This window comes from Sminthopsis crassicaudata, chromosome 1, assembly GCF_048593235.1.
Source record: "Sminthopsis crassicaudata isolate SCR6 chromosome 1, ASM4859323v1, whole genome shotgun sequence".
In the NCBI taxonomy this organism is placed as follows: Eukaryota; Metazoa; Chordata; class Mammalia; order Dasyuromorphia; family Dasyuridae; genus Sminthopsis; species Sminthopsis crassicaudata.
In genome coordinates this window covers 417785664-417802348 of record NC_133617.1, presented here as the reverse complement: position 1 = coordinate 417802348, position 16685 = coordinate 417785664, and positions in this window count along the sequence as shown.

The window sequence follows — 16685 nt, the reverse complement described above, 5'->3', positions numbered from 1 at the left end:
TGGGGGAGAGAAGATAAATGATTTGTCCAGAGTCATATGCTACTGTTACAGTTCTGAATTCAAGCTCTGCCTCTGGTCATACTATCTGTTTGAACAAGAGTAACCTAGTGGAACTGATAGATTGAGTATAAGCATACCAAATGATGAGCTTGAGGTGTGACATCAAATGTTGGGGTTCCATTAAATGATGAATTACCAAAGAAAAAGGTCTTTGTCAAAAGGAATTTTTCTTTATGAGGAGAGATTACAGACAAAATGAAGCGGTAAAGTAGGAACCAGGAGTGTTAACTATGAAATAGATTTGGGAAAGCCTATAGTTAGCAAGGAAGGGGTTTTTATTTTTTTATTTTATTTTAATTTAATTTAATTTTTTTTTGTTAAAAACTTTTTTTAAATTTAAAAAATTTTTTTATTTAGAATTTTTTTTCCCACAGTATATATGCATGAGTAATTTTTTTATAATATTATCCCTTGTATTCATTTTTCCAAATTATCCCCCCCTCCCTTCACTCCCTCCCCCCGATGACAGGCAATCCTATACATTTTACATGTGTTACAATATAACCTAGATATAATATATGTGTGTAAATACCATTTTCTTGTTGCACATTAATTATTAGCTTCCGAAGGTATAAGTAACCTGGGTAGAGAGACAGTAGTGCTAACAATTTACATTCAATTCCCAGTGTTCCTTCTCTGGGTGTAGTTGTTTCTGTCCATCATTGATCAACTGGAAGTGAGTTGGATCTTCTTTATGTTGAAGATATCCACTTCCATCAGAATACCTCTTCATACAGCACTGAAGTGTACAGCGATCTTCTGGTTCTGCTCGTTTCACTCAGCATCAGTTGATGTAAGTCTCTCCAAGCCTCTCTGTATTCCTCCTGCTGGTCATTTCTTACAGAGCAATAATATTCCATAACCTTCATATACCATAATTTACCCAACCATTCTCCGATTGATGGACATCCATTCAACTTCCAGTTTCTAGCTACTACAAAAAGAGCTGCCACAAACATTTTGGCACATACAGGTCCCTTTCCGCTCTTTAGTATTTCTTTGGGATATAATCCCAATAGCAGCAATGCTGGGTCAAAGGGTATGCACAGTTTGATAACTTTTTGGGCATAATTCCAGATTGCTCTCCAGAATGACTGGATTCTTTCACAACTCCACCAACAATGCATCAGTGTCCCAGTTTTCTCACATCCCCTCCAACATTCATCATTGTTTGTTCCTGTCATCTTAGCCAATCTGACAGGTGTGTAGTGGTATCTCAGAGTTGTCTTAATTTGCATTTCTCAGATCAGTAGTGATTTGGAACACTCTTTCATATGAGTGGATATAGTTTCAATTTCATCATCTGAGAATTTTCTGTTCATATCCTTTGACCATTTATCAATTGGAGAATGGTTTGACTTCTTATAAATTAGGGTCAGTTCTCTATATATTTTGGAAATGAGACCTTTGTCAGAACCTTTACTTTTAAAAATATTTTCCCAATTTGTTACTTCCCTTCTAATCTTGTTTGCATTAATATTGTTTGTACAGAAACTTTTTAGTTTGATGTAATCAAAATCTTCTATTTTGTGATCAATAATGATCTCTAGTTCTCCTCTGGTCATAAATTCCTTCCTCCTCCACAAGTCTGAGAGGTAGACTATCCTCTGTTCCTCTAATCTATTTATTATCTCATTCTTTATGCCTAAGTCATGGACCCATTTTGATCTTATCTTGGTATATGGTGTTAAGTGTGGATCCATATCTAATTTCTGCCATACTAATTAAGGAAGGGGTTTTTTAACAATCAACAATGGAAAAGACAAGTTCCCCAGTAGAATTCACAATTATGTGGATTTAACTGATGCTGGTATTTAAACAGATTTTAAAAAGGAAAAGTGTCCTTCAAAGGATGGAATTTGTCCTGAGCATCTCAGGGAGAATGGAATCCATCAACAAAGTCCACAGTAATAAAGGAATATGCCATGAAGTGGGAGTATGCCATTGACTGGCAGGCTACATCCATAGAGGAGTTTAGCATCCTAAAAGAGTGAGTTAGCTATAACAAAGGGAAAGGCACCATGAGACATGGTGGGGAAGGGGAGTATGAGGAGTATGTTAGATTTCCACAGATACTGTCAAAACAGGATGAAAGGAGGGGTGAAATGTGTTGTTAAGATATCACCAGCCAATCATTGTGTGAGTCAAGAAAATGGCTAAATAACAAAGTTCCTGATAAAGGGATCTAGCCTTAAACCCGCCCAAACTGGCTAAAATCAGTGATAGGGCAAAAGCTTTTAGACATATGGAATGGGCAAATAATCCAGCCAATTGTAACTCAGATTGTAAATTTTACCGAGGCTAATCCGAGTCTTGAAGGGAGGGATAAAGAACTAACTAACAGTATAAAGCTTGCTCTCACTTCTGTATCTGGTATGTTTTTCACTTGTAAGCACACCTGCTTCTCAGGAGAATCACCAAATTAAGGATTTTTCTCTTCAAAAGAGCCCTGGTTGTAACACTATTGGACTAGTTTGCAACTGAGGAAGCAGTGGACAGCAGCAGCTTGTCCAGAGTTTATTCCTCAGTCCTGCTGGGTTCCAGAAGGTCTTTTTGATAACAAAAAGAAAGATACCATGAAGCGGAGCACTATCTGGCCAACCCAAAAAGGATTCAGCAGAGATGACATTAACCTGGGGGGAGGAGGGTTGACATAACTTGGATTTCTAACTGGATACAGTAGAGTGGGCTTAACCAAAATCTCTGCAAAGGGGAAACTACAAGGTTGTGCAGATCTCCATCAGTGCCCTTTCCTGCTTGCCTCAGGAAGTATCTTATCAGTACTTCAGGATTTCTCTGCCAACCCCACCTAGTGACTTAGGACCTCTGTTCAGAGTATAACTCTGTTCAATTAAACATTTATTTAAATCTACTGGGATTGATGAATGATCAAAGGACATAACCAGACAATTTTCAGATGATGAAATTAAAACCATCTATAGTTATATGAAAAAATATTCTGAATCATTATTGATTGGAGAAATGCAAACTAAAACAACTCTGAGATACCACCTCACACCGCTCAGACTGACTAAAATGATAGGAAAAGATAATGATAAATGTTGGAGGGGATGTGGGAAAATTGGGACACTGATGCATTGTTGGTGGAGTTGTGAAAGAATCCAGCCATTCTGGAGAGCAGTTTGGAACGATTCCCAAAACTGTGCATACCTTTTGACCCAGCAGTGCCATTACTGGGTCTGTATCCCAAGGAAATCATAAAGGAGGGAAAAGAACTCACATGTGCAAAAATATTTGTAGCAGCTCTTTTTGCAGTAACAAAGAATTGGAAAATAAGTAGATACCCATCAATTGAAGAATGGCTGAACAAGTTGTGGTATATGAAGGTAATGGAATATTATTATTCTATAAAAAAATTTTAGAAAGTTCTGGAAAGAGTTACATGAACTGATGCTGAACGAAACAAGCAGAACCAGGAATACATTATATGCAATAACAGCAAGAATATGCAATGATCAACTATGAATGATTTGGTTCTTCTCAATGATTCAGTGACTCAAAGCAATCCCAATAGACTTTGGACAGAAAATTCCATCTGCATCCAGAAAAAGAACTAAAGAGACTGAATGTAAATCAACACATGCTATGTTCACTTCTTTTTTCTGCTGTTGTTTTTTTTAATCTCTCCCATGATTTTTCCCTTTTGCCCTGATTTTTCTCTCTCAACATGATTCATAAAGCAATGTTTGTTAAAATAAACAAACAAATCAATCAATCAATAAAAATAAAACCTATTGGGCATGCAAAGTAAAAGGAATATTTTTAAAAGTTTATAAATAATATTGAATTAATTATTTTAATAACATGAAAATCCAAGAACTATGGATACAAAACCAAAAATCAAATAATCCCTGACTTCATGGAGTTTACAGTTTAGCCAAGGGACACAATATGTATATTTCTGGGTATATAAAAAATAGATAAGATGATTTTAAAAGGAAGGGCACTAGCTTCTAAGTATGGTGGCCATCAGAAAAGGTTAATTAGAAGTAGAAGGTGAAATTTGAACTGAACATTGAAGGAAACTGAATTCTAAGAGAGAGGGATGAGGTGGAAGTACATTCTATGTATGGAATGGTATGGACTGGAGGTGGGGGAAGGGATGTCATTTTTTTCAAGCAGAAAAGAACATTTTTCCTCTTTTGCAAATTCCATCCCTTATGCAGGCATACAGTAAGTGATTCCGCTCTCCGCTTCTAAAGTATGCCTAAATCATAGCCCACAAACCATCTCATGGTTTGCAGGTCCAACTGGAAAGGTAAGTAGGGACTGTGTTGTGAAGAGTTTTAAATGTCAGAGGAGTTTATTTTTGATTCTATAGGTAATATATCAGATTGCTTGCTGTTTGGGGGATGGAAAAGGGAAAAAAGGGAAAGGGGAAAATTGGAACTCAAAATCTTACAAAAATGAGTATTGATGGATTGATACTAAATGAAATAAAGCAGAACCAGGAGAACATTATATATGGCAACAGCAAGATTTTATGATGATCAGTTCTGATGGACATGGCTCTTGTCAATACGGAGGTGATTTAGACCAGTCCAATGTGATGAAGAAAGTCATCTGCACCTAGAGAGAGGACAATGGGAACTGAAATGTGGACCAAAATATAATATTTTCACTCTTTTTGTTTTTGTTTACTTACATTTTGTTTTCTTTCTTATTTTTTCCTTTTACATCTGATTTTTCTTGTGCAGCATGATTATTTGCTCATATTTAACATATATTGGATTACTTGCTGACTAGGGGAGGGGGTAGGAAGGAAAGAAGGGGAAAAATTAGAATGCAGGGTTTTGTAGGAGTAATTCAAAAATTATCCATATATATATTTTTAAAATAAAAAGCTATAATTTTTTAAAAGTCTTGAAAAAAAAAAAGAAAAGAAAAATGCAACAATTTATAAAGTAATGCATAAAAAGGTGAGGCTCAACCCAGCTGGAGCAAACTTTCAAAGAACAAATAAACTTTTTATTGCACAGAATGTCTTAGAATATAAAAAAAAATTGAATGTTGAAAACTACCCTTACATGCAATTGGAAAAAATAAAATACTATTAACTGATCTTACAGGTAAGAAGAAACCAATAGAATTTATTGAAAAGGGTAATAATATGATTTGACCCAGGCTTTAGAAAAATAATTTTGGCAATTGCCTATAATTAATAAGTTGAAAGACTATAAATAACTTACAAGACTATAAGATTGGACAAGTTGCTAGATTAAATAAATTTAAGGAATTCTCTTTATCAATAAATCAAAAATCTGGGCCAAAAAATGATTAAGTTGTCTTTGAGCTTCAAAATAACTTCAGGCTATGTAAAAGAGGATACTGTAATTGCATTGAAAATGGAACTAGCTCTAGCTATTTTATAAATAAAGAACATGCTGCAAGGCAAACCTTGATTTGGTTCCTATTTCATACTTCCATTAATATGCCAAATGCTGCCTTTGGTCAATACCTAGTGCATTCTATCATATCTACCTAGGAGGTGGTGTTATGTTTCTCTTAAATTCAATCACTGAAAATATAATCTCAATTTGAAATCCTATTAACAAGGGGGATTCTATTGCAGTTTTCAAAATAAATGCATTCTGTGGCTTCCAGAACAGAGCATAAGATAGAATTGGGAGCTTGCAGATCATTCCCAAGTTATTCATAACTAATAAAATCCTGGGGAAAGAAGGAAGGAGATGGAAAGAAAGCCTCCTAACTATTTATATTTTTAGTAGAGTGTTATTTTCTATTCCCCCAAAAAAACCCAAAATAAAATAAACTTGTCTACATCTCTTACACAGCTAATTGGTAAGTTTTAGGGACCTTAGACATCTGTAGAGTTCTTTTATTTTATTTTTTGTTTATTTTGTTTTTGCAAGGCAATTGGGGTTAAATGACTTGCCCAGGGCCACACATATAGGAAGTGTTAAGTGAATGAAGCAAGATTTGAACTGACTTCAGGGCCAGTGTATTATCTTTTGTGCCATCTAGCTGTCCGAGTTATTTTAATATAAATCTTCTCTTACTGATGAGGGATGAGGGTACCGATGGAGAGGTTAGGTAGGAATGAGTGAGGTCGGTTCTCCAAGGCACAGTTCAGGAGCAAAGGAATTCGCTAAACCCAAAGGCTATGGTAAAAAGCTTTATTGTTAAAGAAACACCAAGAAGGGATTCTCTTGGCGGGCATATCATTCTCAAGAAAGAAGTGATCTGCAAAGAATCACTTTCTGATGACTCGTTTTATGCATGAGTCTAAAGGAAATCTCAGGTGAATAAAATCTTGCCTAGAATTGTGACTTCCCCGAGAAAGCTTATCTTGTTCCAAGAAGATGCCAAGACCATTGGGTTTGTAGATCAAAGGAGAAAATTTTTTGGTGATTTTACATAATTTTACAAGGCATACATAGTTCTACTCTCATCACTAAGATCCCTGACATTCTAAATTGGAACTTTATTCCTCTGTTCTAAGATTTTAATCCTTGTTAGAATTCAATTATTTAGTTGTCAAACTTATTTAGCTATTAAACCTCAAAATGTTAATACAGTTGGACTACAACCATCACTCAAATCCAAAAGTTAGTGTTCTTATGACAAAGTAGATAAGGAATTATAACTATACTATAATCCTTGATAACTTTCTAAATTGGTAAGTGATATGTGTAACAGGTAAATGACTAGAGATAGGTCAGTTCAAATATTGGTTAATGACATATCCAGCAATTCAAAACTAAATCCTATGAATTTGGGTATACTGGAAAGAATCATTTTTAGAGCACATTAACAGGTCTTAATTACCTAAACTCTCCTAATCTTCATTTTTCTATATGTAAAATGAATGAATGGGAAAGCATAATAGTAAAAGAATATTATATAAGCAGTGTATAGTAGAGATTCAGTTACAGTTCAATCATCTGAAGAAAGCAAGTCAGACATCCATCACAGGTATCAGAGATTTGATATTATGTGAAATAGCTTCATGTGCTCAAGCAAATACATCATATAGTCATAAATGAATGAGCAATTTGCTTTTGGGGACACCACCTTTTAAAGTAGTAAAGGTAGGATCTAGGGAGTAAAGGGAGAAACCAGGGGAAAGTTGGGGAGAGATCAGGGAGAGACCAGGTCTCAGAATGGTTTAAAAATACACTAATCAAGATAGTTTTAGAGGGTATGAACTGATTAACAGTTTAGGTTCTCTCATCTTTAAGACAAAGGAGGGAGATGAAATCTTTTTGTTTTGTTTTTTGTTTGCTTTGTTTGTTTGTTTGTTTTTAGCAATTCCTGAGAATGTTAGTTTAGACCTCATATCACCACTAATCTGGAATCACAAAACTTGGCTAAATCTGCTAGTGTCACCTGAGTGATTTTGGGCCCATTATATAACATCTTTGGGTCTCCATTCTTCACTTGTAAAATGAGAGGGTTAAACTAATTAGTCTCTATAGTTCTTTCCAATTCTAAATTTATGATCTTATCATCTACCTTTTCTGTTTGTTCCTTATCCTCATCCTATCTAACTTAATTCAATTGATTCCAAGAGTCAGAATTACTAATTATGGCACTGAACGAAAAGCACAAAGCCAGTGCTGGGTGAGTCTGTGAAGTAGGCAAGTTTGTCTTCAATGCTAGCCACCCTTTGCAGTCATTTCAAAGTTCCCTCTTCCACTTGCTCTCAAACCATAGAAATGGAAGAAATAAGATAAAACACCCACAGAAGTGGTAATGGCTTAATCAGTTATCTAGAGAACATTTTAGAAGAGAGACCCACAGGTAAAGGAAAATGAACTGAAAACCATAAATTCCTAATGGTGGGAATTCAGATACAACGAGCAACAATAATAAAATAGCTAACATATATAAGGCTTACTAAAAGCCAGACTCTGTGCTAAGTACTTTACAATTATTATCTGATCATGTACAAATAAATCCTGGAAAGGCCAGATTAAAAATGAAACTTCTGTTGTTAATCTCAACATTTACTGTTATGTCTTTCAAGTCTGCCTCTTGGGTAACACTGATTAATCTTCACTATTGAAAATGTTTTCCTGAAACACTCTGACCAACAGGTCCAGAAATAGTCCCTTAAAGACCATGGAAGGTCATAGTACTATGCATGATACCCTTGGGAAAAAAGAGGTCTCAGTTCAGAGACTAAATGTAAACCCGAAGAAGCCAATGAGCTATTTCATGTATTTTATTCCCTAATTTCCTTTTTGGATGCCTAAGTTTTCAAAAACTAGTCAAGTGGAGAACAAACTCTGACAGGCCCCACTGGTCTGGAATGGCTCCAACCACAGGCCCAAGGGATCATATTGTTTTTGAGAAGATATCTCAAAGAACTAAAGAGGGAGAGGTAGCAAGAGGTGAGAGAGAGATATTTCAATACTTTCAGGATTTATGAATTTTGTTATTTATGAATTTGTTGAGGTGATGGTTTCCTCCAACAATCCAGGTCATAATGACTTGATAAATGGTCTTTGAGAATTGTTCTGACTTCTTTGGGAATGAACAGAAGACTAAGAAAGACTGGATTTCCCCAGTTTTATGATGGAAGAGTAAGAAAAGTAAAAAAAGCTTCTATAGTTTTTATACATAGTTTTCAAAGTATTTTCACATCCATTTTGTTATTGTTTGGTCATGTCTGATTCGTCATGATTCTATTTGGAGTTTTCTTGGCAAACTTTCTGGAGTGGATTGCCATTTTCTTCTCCAGCTCATTTTACAGATGAAGAATTAAAGCAAACAGGGTTAAGTGATTTGCCCAAGATCCCACAATTGGTAAATGTCTAAGGCCAGATTTGAACCTACAAAGATGAATTTTCTTGACTTCAGGCATAACACTGTATCCATTGTATCACCTAGTTTCCCACTATCTCATTTGAAACTTTTATGAAGTGGGTAGAGTAGATATAATTATTGGTATTTTATAAGTGAGGAAACTGAAGAAGGAAGGAAGAAAGGAAGGGCTAATTAAGTGTTATTAAGTGCCAGGTGATAGGAACTCTAAACCACAAATTGCTAAAAACGAGTCCATCTGGTTATATAAGGTCAGTTTTCCCAGACTGTCTTGTTAGCATAGAATGATGTGAAGCAGGAGTTTTTAAATGATTTCATCTGAGTTCCATTGTTAATTCATCTATCCTGTTTCCAACCTCTGAAATTGTCGTGATTAACATCTTTAGATGAGTTTTGGGTCTGGTCAGTCACACTTGTCTCCTCCTTGTTCTTCCCTGGACTGTCCCCAATTCTTCCCACACGCTGCCCCTTACTCCATAGTCTCTGCTCCCATTTCCCATATCCTCTGAGACTTTAAAAGTCATTCCCCCCCAAAAAGCATGTTGCTTGTTCCACCTTGCTAAATTGTATTTCCACAAGCTATTTCTCATAACAAAATGGCAAATCTTCGTATCTAATGATAAATGTCTAACTTGATTGTTTCATGCCATTAACCATTACACTCTCTCAAATTTACTTCATATTTCCACTTCACCAGGCAATGAGTTTTAAGCATTGAGGATACAAATATAATAAAAAAGAAAGATAATCCCTGGTTCTTTTCAACAATGATATGAATCAAGACAATTCCAATAGACTTGTGATGGAAAGAGTTATCTGCAACCAGAGACAGAGCTATGGAGACTGAATGTGGATCAAAGCATAATATTTCCTTCTTTTTTTGTTGTTGATGTTTGTTTGCTTGGGTTTTTTTCCTCCTGTTTTTTTTTTTCCTTTCACATTTTGATCTTGTGTGGTATGGCAAATCCAATTCAAAAATACTCAGAGATATCTCACATGAAGAATAAAAATGTTTATTAGAATCTCATGAGAAGCAGACAATCCACTAACTGTAGTCACAGAGAGCAGAGGTCAATTTCCACAGAGTTCAGCCTCTTATATAGTCACAAACACAAGAATCCATGATCTCCCCTCCCCCTTTCCTCATTGATCATTTCTCACTTCCCTACTTAGCGGCACAAATTTGCCAAATTCCAGTCAGGCCCTTATGGTCAGTTTTACCGTTTTGCAGGTGTGTTTTCCTAAATTTATGGATTTATGGTGGTCAGTTTCACAAAGTTTACAACTGTTTACTTGAGCCAGTATGAGTACCCTATTTCATTTTCCCAAACCCCTCAGATAAACTGAATCCAAGTTATAAGTTCAATCTACCTTAGTTAATAATTTTATAAGAAACCATATAATCCCCCACAATAAGGAGATTTGTTCAGAGGTAAGTAATCCATTAAGCTAGAATAATGAAGATGACTCAGTTTACCTCAAGCTTCCTCAATCAACAAATAGAAATTAGCCAGTTTATAGACCTCTCAGAATATCTCCAGGCTATTAAATAGTTAGATTCTTCTCTAAGCACTTCAGTAAAGGTCCAGGAGATCACCTCAGATATTTCTGCTAGAACAGCAAGTCTTTTGTTCTCCTTCCCAGAGCCTTAATGTTTAACAGACCTTTGCAATTGGGTCTAGAATTATCAAGTGACTATTCTGAGAAGTCCTCAGTTTCCCTTTACATTCAATCTGATTTTTCTTGTGCAGCATGATTATGAAAATGTGTTTAGAAGAATTAGAAGAAGCAATCTATATTGGATTGCTTGCTGTCTATGGGAAATGTAAAGAGGAGGGAGGGAAAAAATCTGGAAAGTTGGAATTTAGAATTTGAATGCTGAAAACTATCTTTGCATATATTTGGAAAAATAAAAAAGCTATTTTTAAAAAATGGAAAGAAAGATAATCTCTCTTATATTTTATTTTTATTATATTTTATTATATTTTAATGGGGGAGAACAACACCGAAAAGCAGTGACTAGTATGGCATGAGATGCAGAGATGATATCATGGCTTTAGATTCAGGAGGTCAGTAACAGGACCACAAGGAAAATGAGGTCTGGCTTGGGCTTCTTCCACAAACTGGAAGTCTCATGTAGAACTCACCATTGGGAGGAGATAGACCATGTGGAAGGATATTATACATTGAAAAGGTTACAAGAATAATTGGCTGTTTTGAGGTGAGCAGACTCTAGCCACTTAGAAAACATCCACAATATAACAGCAGCAAAGGCATTATTTGATCTGGAAGTCAAGAACACAGCTAAGAGGCTCTCTGAGATTCAGAGATTAAATTTTATGCCTAAAATCACACAACTCCAGAATTAGAATCTGGATCTCCTGACTTGTAGGTCAGTATTCTTGCCTCATTAAGTATCCTACCAGATTATACAAAGCTTCCAGTCTATAAAAAAAACTTAACCATGCTTCCTAAATTCTCTCCAGATTGTAAATTTATGCAAACCCAAAATGATAATAACTATTAGCTAGTCATAAAAATTCCAAATTGGGTAACATCACTTCTCAAGACTTTGGCCAAGATAGGAAAGGTTTTTCATCAAGAAAGAAACAGCTAACCAATTTCCCCTCTCTAGGAGTTGGGCACACAAACCTTTTATATGTGGTACTTAAGAATTACTCTCTTAGCTACCAACTAATTGGATGCTGATAAATGAGAGATGCTAGTGGAGTTGTACCTAGAGGCAAATTAGATGGAAGTTATGGTCCATCAGTCCCCAAATGCAAAACTTAACCAGAAGACATGAAAGAGGAATTGTTAAGAGAGTAGGTTTACTATTATGCTCGAATTTTCTAAATTCTATCATGTTAGGGCTAAGGGATACTACAACAGAAGTCATGAACCCTCCCTCCCATGGAAGTGAGTTCTTCCTGCCAGGATTTTACAATTTCTGTTTCAACTTTGTCATTAAATATCAGGCACTGAAACTATCACTTTTAAAAATTTTGAAAAAAATATTAAACTTGCTATAATTTGGTAACTTTCAGTTTATAGTTTCTGGGTTTTTTTAAATTAAATATTCTATTTTTGCTGCCACAGAGTTGTATCCAACTCTTTGTGACCCCTTTTGGGTTTTCTTGGCAGAGACTGGTTTGCCATTTCCTTCACCAGCTCATTTTACAGATGAGGAAACAAGCTGTAAAGATCACACAGCTAATAAATATCTTAGTTCAAATTTGAACTCAGGATTTATGAACTTCCGGATTCCAAGCCTAGTGCTCTATGCACTATGGTGTCACCTACTGGCCCTAAATATTCTATACCTTTCCTATAATCAAGGTATTCTGGCATCAAGTACTGGTAAGTGTCTAGATCACACAATGAGACATGTTTTGCAGGAAACTCAGATTGGGGAAGGGGAGCTATCTTCGCTTCAGTCTTCCCAAATTGCCTTTAACAGATTTTTAAGTAGGTATTTTTCCATTTTTAAGTAATTCCTTAAAACCTTAGACAATTTTCTAAGACTACCAGTTGCACAATAGGTGCAAATTGGAAACCAGGGAAATTCCTCACCAGCAGTTCCTTGAATCAATTAAATCAACTAAATCAACTAAAAAAAAATTAAAAATAATTATTAAAATAGTCCCACAATAAGCACCTTGATAATGATAATGAAGGACAGTTTATAAAGAAATAAATACTTAGAAACAATTTGGTACTTCTCTAATAATCTTTTAACTAATCAGTCAGTTATTAAGCATTTATTAAGTGTACACTGTATGCCAAATGCTGTACTAAATAAACACTTAGGATACAAAGGAAGCAACAAACAGACCTGGTCCTTTAGCAGTTAGCAGCTCCGCTATTCCTAATCTTCATCAGAATGAACTGAGTGAAGACTTTTCTTAAGAATGTGTTCTCCATCTGTATCCTAATTGTGACCTGAGACTGCAATATCTAGTTGTATTGTAGCTAAAAGCTGCAGGTGTTCAATTAGCTTAGATAAACTTACATTTCCTTTCTCTCATCTTCCCCTCCCCCCTTTACCTCTTCATTAATATGAAAGTACCTAATACAGTAAAGAATGTGTTATTGACTAGTATTCTTTGTTTCTAGATATTTAAATTAGCATGTAACCTGAACTCCCCTAGCCAATGGGGAAAAAAAGATCAGAAGGGGACATGGGGGCTTTTGGATTAGGGCCTATATAATGTTGTGTTTTGCAGTTTGTGCTTTGCACTCCTTATCTGTTCCTGAGATAAAAATAAATCTGTTTTTGCTTTTCTACCTTGAAGTCTCTGATTTTAATCTGGGAAGGGATCATAGCTATTTCATACAATCTCATAAATAAAACTGATTAAACTTTGCTTTCATAACTCACTCTACTTTTCTAAATCTGTAGCCAAACTTTTCTTCCAATAACTGGTTTTTAGATGCTTGACATCAAAGCCCCTTAGAATCTTGTCTCTCTAAGGCCTAGAAAACTTTCTCTGATTCCCAATTACTTTAAAGGAAGATGATTTACCTTTCTAATTTTCAGTTCTCAGAACAGTCTTTTTCCATGGCACAAGCTAAAAGAGAATGAGTCAATGAGCAAAAACTCCCTACTGATGTTTTTAAGAGCTAGAAAACACCTTAAGTTCTACAATAAACTTACAAGTTAGAAGTGAGAAGGAATGAGGCTCATTCTCAGCATGGGAAGCAACCTTTACCAGGCAGATTTTTTTTTTTTTGACTAGGTAAATGAGGCCATTCTTTGTCTCATTTCTTACATAGTTTTAAGCACTGATTGGGCCTTGTTTTTAGTCAAACTGGAGATCTACCTGGGCATTCAGGGCCATCTCCAGTCATCCTGACCTATGTCTTACCAGATGTCTCTGGGGGAGAAAGAAAGGCTGGTCATTTTGCACTATTTACACTCACTTAAATACAATTCATTTTCCTGTTATTGTATCACCTTCCTGAATTCATGGTCTTTTTTCAATAATAGCATCAACATTATAAATAAGGAGACCTGTGAAGGTAGAATATTAATATTAGTTTCAGAAGAGCAGTCATTTTACTTTAGACCAGTAAATAGAAACATGATCTGTATGTAAGGATCTCTACTTCAGTGGCATATTGACTTAATTTTAAATTGTAATGATATTTATTATTCATTGCATTTTTACTTATTGTGCAACTATTTCCTAATTACATTTAATATGCTTCTATTGCAAATGGGGAATGTGACTAGGTGCAAGAGGCCTGTGGCATCTTTGATCCTTATCTTATATCATAGAGGCCCTGGGCTAAATAAATTCCAGAAAGCAGGACAAAAGATGAATGTTAATAATAAGGAAGAATTTGAAATACTTTTACAAAGAAAACCAGATTGAAGAGATTATTTGTCTCTCAAATATCCCAAACAACAAAAATATAAAAAGAGTGAATAAATGAAGCAAGCAAATACAGCAACAGCAACAGCAGAGAAACCAGTAAGAGGTTTCTTTCTAAGTATACATGAAGAGATACTGGGAGACTTCACAGTGAAGAGACAGGGAGTACTATGGGAAAAAACCTGGAGACAGCCTGCTACAGGTGGACTCTTCTTTTGTGGGAATATATTTCAACATGAGGGGGTATATTATAATCAAGGGAAGAGGGAAAAGGATAGAGAGGAGATTGGCAAGGGTCAGGTCAAGAGCAAGCAATGAAGGGAAAATGACTTCTGTGATTGCAGACAGAGAAGAGGTTAAAGGGAAATGGATGAGGAAGAGGGGGGAAAGATCAAAAAGGAGAAGGAAAGGAGGGAGGCCTTCCTTAGGAAGTGGGAGGGTGTTAATGCTCTAAAGAATGAAAAGAGATGGTTGATGAAGGCAGATGGTTACTTTACACTGAATTAGGCCTGGAAGCTTTAGTACTTGAAAAGTTACCTTGTTCTTGGGAGAGGCTGAGTTTGATCTTTGGGGGCAGCTCAAACTTGGAGGACAACAGGAGGAGATTTCTAGGTAAATATAGAAAAAAAGAGAGGATGCAAAAAAATCTAAAATTTCACAACCAAGAAACAGGACTAAACGAAGGGGAGAAAAGGAAGGGAATTTGCTTGAATAAGTGAGAGGAAAAAATAAGAAGAAATATAACCAGAAAAAAGATAGGAGGGAAAAAAGCTAATAAAACCCTAAAAAATAAAAGGCAGTATTAATCCAGAAGAGAGGTTCAGGGAAGATAGCCAATTAGAACTGGACTACTTCAAAAAAATTGGAAGAGGGGACCCCAGGAACTCTGAAAATCCTTGAAGAAGAAAATCTCCTTCAATTCTGCCTCAATAAGAGACCCTGTCCCAAGTCCTTTTTCCCTTAAATGAATTTAAGTTTTAACTGCTTGAAGGGGAATGAAGTGGGTTGTGGTCCCTTTAAGAAACTATATTTCCTATTGATTTGTGATTCTTTTCAGATTCCCAGCCCTGGTTGAGGCATTTCAGTTCAGAAAGCCAGGATCTTTGATTCACAAATCCTGGTCAAAAGCATCCCTTTGAATTCCAATAGGAGATGGGGCCTGTCCCAACACCCATCGGATCTGAGCCAACTTGGGTTTTCCTAGCACCTAATTTGATGATCTGCTCGGTTTCCGAACCCCCAGCAAGACAAGCAATATAATGAGTTTCTATCAACTCAGGTCTTGGCATATGGACCTTGGTAGTTCTCTTTAGAGCCAGGACCTTCTGCACACTGAGAACTGCATTCTCAGTGCAAAACTCCATTTTCCATAGATCTGCCCACTGGAATATTCTTTCCAGTGCCATCCTCTCTTTACCTTCACCTATTTCCTGAACCAGATTTTAACCTTCCAATCCCTATAATCAACCTCTTTTATTAATCTAGGTTTTCGGGTCTGTAAATTCCTTTATAGAGAACCTCTGTGCTGCCAGAAGGGAATCCCCCAAACTCCCTACCCTTGCACCAAATCCCAAGGGGTTGCAGAGGAGCTCCATTTGATACCTAAACCCCAAACCTGCCACTAGACCTCATTTAACTCCTTGACCACCAGAAACCCTAATTTCTTTGGATTCCCCAAATCTAAACCTCATCAGAAGTGATAAAAATACTTAAGACTATGTTTATAGCAGAAGAGGGAACTTGAAATTGAAAATCTTCACACAAACAACATTAATGTTATCTAGAATGAGAAAAGAAGTGGTAAAATGGGGACAAATCTTTGTATTAAATTTCTCTGATAAGGGTTTGGTATCACAATGTATATGTGTATGTATGTATGTATGTATGTATGTGTGTGTGTATGACATAAACTGAGTGAAGACTGTCTATAAGGATGTGACTTTGAGCTACGATCAAATTATGATTTGAGACTTAGCAATAACAAGTTAAGCTATAGTTAAGCTATAGCTAAAAAACTGCAGGTGATGGATTGTTTTGAATGAACATTCCCCTCCAGTTTCCTACCACCTCTTAGCATTTAAATACTTTAAAAGGCAATTTATTCTTTTGTTTCTGGGATAGATTTCCATTTAGATTATAAGGCTGGACTCCCCCAAACGATGGGAGAAAAGCTCAAATGGTGGGGGGAGGTTTCTGTTCTATTTAATATTGTGTTTTGCAGTTGTGCTTTGCACTCCTTTAACTGACACCTTAAGGGTTAGGAAGTGCCCTTTCTCTTGTGTGTGTGCAACTAACAGTTAGTAGGTAAATGGACAAAGGATATGAACAAATGAAAAGTATTCACAACCACATGTGTAAATGCTCCAAATTGATGAGAGTAAAACTCTGACCTGAGACAGCCCTGTAAAGTTATGTAAAATCACCAACAAAAAGTTA